This window comes from Ixodes scapularis, unplaced genomic scaffold, assembly GCF_016920785.2.
Source record: "Ixodes scapularis isolate PalLabHiFi unplaced genomic scaffold, ASM1692078v2 PGA_scaffold10__122_contigs__length_95168666, whole genome shotgun sequence".
Classification (NCBI taxonomy): Eukaryota; Metazoa; Arthropoda; class Arachnida; order Ixodida; family Ixodidae; genus Ixodes; species Ixodes scapularis.
The window spans coordinates 50,379,167-50,386,441 of NW_024609836.1; positions in this window are offsets into that span (position 1 = coordinate 50,379,167).

Here is a 7,275-nt window from a genome sequence, read left to right on the forward strand (position 1 = left end):
ATAATATAGAAATATAGCCCCATATTTTAAGACATTATGACCGAACAGAATATGGGTTTTACGTGCTCTCGGTTGATTTGGCCCTTTTTTTTTTACATCACGGCAACTGTCCGTCAGTGCTACATGTTCTCACCTTATGTTTTTTATCCAGTTCTTTTGCCCTTTTGGGTCTTGCGTAAATCTGAAGAAACTGCAAGAATCTTTCTCCACGCGATGGTTACAACCAGTACGAAGCACCCTCCCATAGCGCGAGTCCGCAAACAAAATTTGGGATCATAACCAATCCCCTGAATTTTTTTTCACGGGTGCAATGCGATCTTTTAGCAGATTGGGTCATCTCGATCGACGTCCGGTTTTTGATAAACCATATTTTGCATCGCACCCCACTATAAATTCTTGTAAGCGTCTGAGACTCTTTATATTTCAAACAAATGCAATATTAGAATATCGTCTTTGTTCACACGATTCAAACGACGGCGCCGGTTTGGCCGGCGGGCGTGTGGCAGACGGCATGCTTGCATTCATCGTCTGCTGCAGGCATCTTGAGGACCGGAAGTTGCAGTCGTCAATATTTCAGAAACAAGCGATTACTGGCATACTTTTGTCGAAACATATATGACATTCAAGCTTTCTATATCTGTAATTTTTAGAAGTTTAAATCATACTCCTGATTTTTGAATGGTCGAGTTTTCATAGCAAAACCTAGCCACATGTGTTCGTTCATAACAACGACCCTAGCAACGGTTTGTTGGAACAAATGACGCCACACTTACGAAGTCAATTTACCATAGAAATAAATTATTTGGTTTGAAGGATGACGAAGACTACAGGCTGCTCTCTGGTTCAATTTGAAACCGGAAGTCTTATAGACACTAGCGTCAGTTGAACCTCTAGTGTACAATATCATGACTACATGGCCGACCCTTCGGATAAATTAAATTCGCCCCCCTTTGCTTCAGTCTCTCACCACATCCGGCGCTAACCGCGGAGTTGAGAATGCAGCATGCACGTTTCCGATGCTCAGAAATGGCACATAAAATAAACCAGCCTCATATCGATATTACAGTAATATCGAGATTTGAAGAGAAGTGTGCTACTGATAAAATATTGCCTCTGTGTGTCATCATGGGGCATTCGAAATGCCTTCACTGCATTATCAGTATGTCGAAGGCTCGGCGATTAGCGCCGTGTATCGCGGTATACTGAAACAAGTCGACGAAAACTGTATTTCCTCAGTGGGCAGGCCATTTGGCACCGTCACAATTCTCAAAACGCAGCACCAGCTCCACGAGAGCTTCCTTAGACGACCGTTGACTGGCGCGACGAGGGCGAGTGGCTGTCGCTCCGTCGTTCTCGTTTCTTTCATTCGGGACTGTGTATTGCGCTTAGTGTATAGAATATTGTCATTTGGCCACTACAGAATATTGGGCATATTTATGCTTTAGACTCATGTTGTTGAAAAAAAAAAAAAAAAAACTATCTCCAAACTTTGGTCTAAAACATGCTTTTCGTGCAAGGCTCGGCAAATTAGAAGTCGCTGGAGAAATGCAGCCTTCTGCGTTAAGTCCTTATTTGGAACACTTTTTGTTCGCCTTCCGCCCATTGAAAAGCATGCGGGAAGGTCCTAAGCACGCACTCCGCCGCAGCGTTTTTCTGCAGCATAAAGTCCGTCCGCTTTCATCGCCGTCTCCATGGCAACAAACACCGAATGGTTGGAAGCACGCACGGTACCGCCATGTGAAGCCAGCAACAGCTCACGCCATTTTACGAACGCCGTCTGCTAACCGAAGCCGAACGCGGTGTGTAAAGGCCCGTTCACACAGTTGCGTTCGGAGCGAAGACTACGATTACGAACGAATGCAACCAGTTGGAACGACGAGTTACCATAGCAACGAAGCGCCAAACGGTCGTTTCGTTCGTGTTCGTTCGCAACGCAAGGAGTGTAGCCGGGCTGAACTTTTTCGTTACGTTCGGGAACGACGGGAGCGACAGACCAATCACAGGTCGAGGAGAGCTCGGTCGCGCGCGTTGCATGCCGGTCGTGCCAGGCTCCTTCTATTTGCAAACATGGCGTCGTTGGTGATCGTCGACATGGACGGCGTCGTGAACGCTCATCGTTCCCCGTAAAAGCGCTATCCTTGACTGTGAATTCTCGTCGTGTGTCGTTATGATAACCCAGCACGTACTAGAAGGGAAGATCCACCTACTCGTGCGGCGATCTCGTGCGGCACTCTCACGACAGCAGAAACGCCCGTGCCGTCGTGTTTGTTTACTACGACTACAGTGGTGCTTTTAAGTGTGGCGGTAGCGCATGTGACGCCGCTCGGTGTATCGCGGTCACGTGCCTGACTGTTATAAAAGTGATGACGCTGGAATAAACGGGGCTCTTTTGGCTTCTACCCCGAGTTAAAGAACATCGGCGTCATTCCTGCGGCTGCCCGCGCGCGCGGCGCAAGCGATAACGCGACATAGTGTCAGGAGTGGTCGGGGCGTTTTTCTAACTCGCTTCTTATCGTCGGCGGCTGGCTGCTCCTCTTCGCCAAGGACTTCGGGATGGCGGAAAGCGAAGGCTGCAAGAGCGGTTACGGAATGTTCGCTGTTCAACCGCCGCCGAACTTCGACTTCGACCGTACGTCTGAATGGCCGACCTGGAGTCAACAGTTCGACGATTACCGCTTCGCGTCGGGCCTCAACGAACGGGGTGAAGAAGCACAGGTACGAACCTTGCTCTATACTATGGGAAAGCAAGCGCGCCAGATTTTCCAGACTTTCGCTTTGTCCGACGACGACGCGAAGAAGTACGAAGTCGTCAAACAGCGATTCGACAACCACTTTGTGGCCGCACGGAACCTGGTCTACGAAAGCGCGTGTTTTCATCGCCGCGTTCAAGAACCAGGGGAGTCTGTCGACCAGTTTGTAACTGCGCTTCATACCCTAGCGGACCGTTGCGAGTACCAAGAGTTTAAAGAACGCATGGTTCGCGACCGCTTCATTGTTGGTCTCAGCGATTCCAAGCTTTCAGAGACCCTACAAATGGACGCGAGCTTGACACTTGCCAGTGCCCTGGCAAAAGCTCGTTTGAAAGAGACTGTCCATCGGCAGCAGCAGCAACTACGAGACGCGAGCAACGAAACGACAGCTGCCGGTAACCTCGACGCCGTCAGGAAACAAGGCCAGCCGACGGAAAGAGACGGTCCTCCTCGGCGCTTCACCAGCCAAGCCACCGGCCGAGACGGCGGCAAGTGCTCCTTCTGCGGAAAGGATCCTCACGCCAGGACAGCCTGCCCGGCAAGGTCAACGAAGTGCAGCTACTGTCGTAGCACCGGACATTTCGCCGCAGTCTGCCGCAAGAAAGCTGCCGCCTACCCAAGAAAGGTACGACTTTCGTGTCTCCAAAAGAACAACGATGCGTACTTTGATGGGTCGGTGAGCGGGGCAGGGTCTAACGCCCGATTCATTCAAGTCTTCGTTAACGAAACGCCAGTGTTTGCTAAGGTAGACTCGGGGGCGGAGGTCTCTGTTGTACCGTCAACCTTTCCCGGACTGCCTTCTAGGTTACAGAAGTCCGATATCACGCTGACCGGTCCCAGTAACGAGTGCTTGAAAGTTCTGGGCAAGTTTACTGCCACGATACAGTGGAAACGCCGAACCGTACCGCAAACCGTGTATGTAGTCTCTCGGTTGCACTCCGTTCTTCTCTGGCGCCCTGCTATCGAGGCACTGGGCGTGATTAAGTTCGATCACGTCAAAACAGTCTTTTGAGGCCTGCTACCCGCATCTGTTCCGTGGCTTGGGTGCCATGGCGGGAGAGTACCAAATCAACTTAAAGCCCAACTCGGTTCCGTTCGCGATCCATACGGCGCGTCGGGTGCCTCTCCCATTACGGAACGCGGTTAAGCAAGAACTGGAGCGAATGGAGCGGAATGGAGTGATACGAAAAGTAAACGAACCGACGGACTGGTGCGCGGGCATAGTACCCGTTTTGAAGCCGTCTGGTGCGGTACGAATTTGCGTCGACTTAACGCATTTAAATAAATGCGTGCGTAGGGAGCGCTACGTTTTACCCACTGTAGATGACAGTATGGGAATGTTAAGTGGAGCAACGGTTTTCTCCAAAATTGACGCAAACTCGGGCTTCCATCAAGTCAAGCTGTCACGCGACAGCGAACTTTTGACTACGTTTATTACACCTTTCGGAAGGTTCTGTTTCCAAAGACTGCCGTTCGGAATAACCTCGGCTCCCAAGTACTTCCAAAAAAGAATGGCGCAAATACTGGAGGGAATACCAGGGGTGATAAACTTGATGGATGACATTTTAATTTTCGGCAAAGACAGAGCCCAGCATGATGACCGTTTGCGTCAAACCTTGGACAGACTCGGGCGAGCTGGCGTCACTCTGAACAAAGATAAATGTTGCTTCGGAGTAACAGAAATTTTTTTTCTGGGCTTTCAGCTGAGTCATGAGGGCATTAAGCCACACCCAGAGAAAGTTCGCGCCATAAAGGAGCTTAAGACTCCTGAGAATGTCTGAGGTGCGACGGCTATTAAGAATGGCAAATCATCTTGCCAGATTCATTCCGAACTTGGCTTCGAAGACAGAGCCATTACGTCAGTTGCTTTTGAAAGATTCCGAGTGGGTCTGGGGGCCTGCTCAGGAACAGTCGCTGGCGTATATCAAGGACGTTATCTGTCACCAAGGGTCATGGCAAACTACGATGTTCGATACCCAACGATTCTTTCCGCTGACGCGTCGTCTTTCGGGTTGGGGGCGGTTCTGTTGCAGATTCACCCAAACAAAGAGCGACGTCCGGTTGCTTTTTCATCCAGATCGTTAACTCCAGCCGAGTCACGATATGCCCAGATAGAAAAGGAAGCCATAGCTTTGACATGGGCGGCGGAACGTTTCGAAGGGTACATCACGGGACTTGATGTTGTGTTCGAGACCGATCACAAACCACTAGTCACGCTTTTGGGGAAGTCGCCTATTCACTTATTACCTCCGCGCATCCAGCGCTTCCGGATGAGGTTAATGCGTTTCAATTTTGTGGTTGAATATGTACCCGGAACGAGTGTCATAACTGCCGATGTTTTGTCAAGGGCTCCCCTGCGGGGAACGCCAGCCTGTTCTAATTCTCTTACTGTTAGCGAAGTCACGAAATACGTGGAAAGCTGCGTACCCGGCATCATCGAACATAACCGTTTTGAACGGGTTAAGAAAGCTCAGGAAAAGGATGAAGTCTGTCGGAGCTTGATTGACTTGAGCCGTAAAGGATGGCCGAAGTTATCGTCAGTGCCAATGGTCTTGAGGCCGTACTGGCAGGAGAGGTCTGCATTAACTGTATGCGAAGGAGTGCTGCTAAAAGGGAGAAGGTTGGTAATCCCTCAAGAGCTCCGAAACGAGGTCCTCCAGCAGTTACACGAGGGTCGTCAAGGCGTTGGTAAATGCAGAGCTAGGGCTCAAGAGTCAGTGTGGTGGCCCGGGTTAAGCTCTCAGCTTGGAACTTTGATAGCCAATTGTACAGCATGCGCTGAACACCGAGAGCAGAACTCGGAACCCATGATTCCGACGGAAACGCCACAAAGGCCGTGGCAGAAAGTAGGTGTTGATCTGTGCCAGATCAAGGGATCTCACTATTTGGTTGCCGTTGACTACTTCTCTAGATACCCCGAGCTCGCTCTGTTGACATCGTTGACAAGTGCCAGTGTCATATTGCACCTGAAGAGTTTTTTTTCAAGGCATGGCATACTGGAGATTGTAGTTTCCGATAATGGCTCACAGTTTGTATCTGTGGAGTTTAAGTTGTTTGCACGCGAGTACGGCTTCCGTAGCGTGACATCGAGCCCGAGGTATCCGCAGGCAAACGGAGAGGTAGAAAGGATGGTGAAAACGATTAAAACCTTGATTATAAAGGCCCGTGACCCCTATATTTCGTTGCTAGCTTACAGGGACACCCCAGGGCCCCTTGGGAAAAGCCCGGCGGAACTTTTGATGGGCAGGCGCCTGCGTACGACGCTTCCGCTGCACCCACGAAGTTTGTTGCCCCGAGAGCTCAACCTGAACAAGGTCCGCAGGCGGGACCAGGCCTTTCGAGAGAAGCAGCGCCGACAATTCAATCGTCGGCATGCCGCACGAGAGTTGCCACCCCTGAGGCCGGGTGTATTAGTATGGGTAAAGGACTATAAGCAAAAGGCAACAGTCCTCCATCCGGCCAATAGGCCAAAGTCGTTCGCGGTAGAGACTCACGCGGGGGTGCTTTTAGAAAGGAACCGCAAGATGCTGGTTCTTTTGTCCCCTCAGCAGACCAGGTCGGAAGGCACACAGGGAAGCTATGAGTTACCAGAGAACCGGGAGCCTAGCGGCGAAGACCGCAGCGCCACTGAAGCTCTGGGAGGGGATAGCACAGGGAGTGATCTATCTGAAAACGGTAGGATTCAACCTCCGTTGCCTACCTCGCCTTACGTGTCACGATACGGTCGCCAAGTGAGAAAACCGGAACGCTACGAAGCGAAGTAGCTGTTGCTCGAGTTGCCCGTTTCTTTGTGACTAAGTTTGCTGTCATATACGTCTGCTGTGTGGGTTTATTGTCAAATATGGTGGCTGTGCGGATTTGTTGTCAATCATGATCCTTGAATGTGTTCAGTGAAAGACCCATTGTAAATAAAAAGAAAAAAAAAAGGGGAGATGTGGCGGTAGCGCATGTGACGCCGCTCGGTGTATCGCGGTCACGTGCCTGACTGTTATAAAAGTGATGACGCTGGAATAAACGGGGCTCTTTTGGCTTCTACCCCGAGTTGGAGAAGATCGGCGTCATTCCTGCGGCTGCCCGCGCGCGCGGCGCAAGCGATAACGCGACAAGGATAACTGCAAAGAAAAAAAAAAATTTTTTTTTTTAAATTGCCTAATTGGGACAAGCATGTCAAAAAACAATTTTTCCGCGAGAAAAAACATTTTTTACAGCAATATTTATTGCGTGAGACTCGTTTTAGTTTGCGGCTATTTCGTCAGTTTTAAATCGCGCGCCACGAAGTTGTGATTATGTGACGTCAATCCCAAAAGGTTCTCATTGGCTAAGAGTTTGATTGACAGCTTAGATCTTGGTGTTAAACCTTTGTTATATGTTGCAATTTCCTTTTGAGCGGCATATTTTTACGTTTAAAGAATAACCCATGCGATGAGAGTTATTATTCTTTACAAAAGGTTTACAAGACGGGCACTTCCGTTTGGATTCATACGAACAAAAGCTTCGCCATTCTTTCATGGCCGCCGAAGTCTCT